Source organism: Frankliniella occidentalis, unplaced genomic scaffold (assembly GCF_000697945.3).
Source record: "Frankliniella occidentalis isolate FOCC.00 unplaced genomic scaffold, Focc_3.1 Scaffold32, whole genome shotgun sequence".
NCBI classification, from domain to species: Eukaryota; Metazoa; Arthropoda; class Insecta; order Thysanoptera; family Thripidae; genus Frankliniella; species Frankliniella occidentalis.
Window position 1 is genome coordinate 200,104 of NW_026267162.1, and position 621 is coordinate 200,724.

The 621-nt window shown below is 63.9% G+C and overlaps 1 protein-coding gene across 2 annotated transcripts in view; it reads right to left on the bottom strand.

Annotated features, from left to right (window-relative positions):
- Positions 1 to 621, bottom strand: part of LOC113218005 (protein furry) — a 14,319-nt gene that overhangs the window by 9,593 nt on the left and 4,105 nt on the right. The window lies entirely within an intron of this gene.

A 621-nucleotide genomic window follows, 5' to 3' on the forward strand; every position in this document is an offset into this window, starting at 1 on the left:
GGGGGGGGGGGGGGGGGCGAAGCACAGCCCCCTACTCGGCCCGGCAGGAGACCCAGCGACCCTGTAGCACCGTAGGCTACGGTCAATTTTCCCCGTAGGCTACGGTGAATGCCACGGTAAGCTAAGGTCAGCGAATTGCACTGTAAGCTACGGTGAATCAGGATGCATCACCGTAACTTACAGTGATTTTTTTCACCGTAAGCTTCTAAGAGTGCAAGTGGTGGTGGCCCCCAGGCCCCGCATATCTGACGCCATTCCACCCGCCTGGCGGGGCCCCGACCGCCGCCGGATAAGTGAAATGGGCTCTCTGCCCCCCCCCCCTCCCCCTCCGCCCTCTCTCTCTCTCTCCCTCTCTCCCTCTCTCCCTCTCTCTATCTCTCCCCCCTCCCCCTAGCGGCAGCGAGAGTGGACCTGCCGCCTGCGACCAGCAGCGTAGGCCACCAGGGGCGTGCGCGTGTCGGCGGGGAGCACAGGATGCCTACCCTCGGCATCGCCAATGACACTATTCGCTCCCTCCCTCCCTCCCCCATCTCCCTCACTCCCGTCCTACCTTCTTCCCTCCCTCCCGTCTTCCCTACTTCCCTACCTCACTCCCTCCCTCCTTCTCCCTCTCCCTCCCTC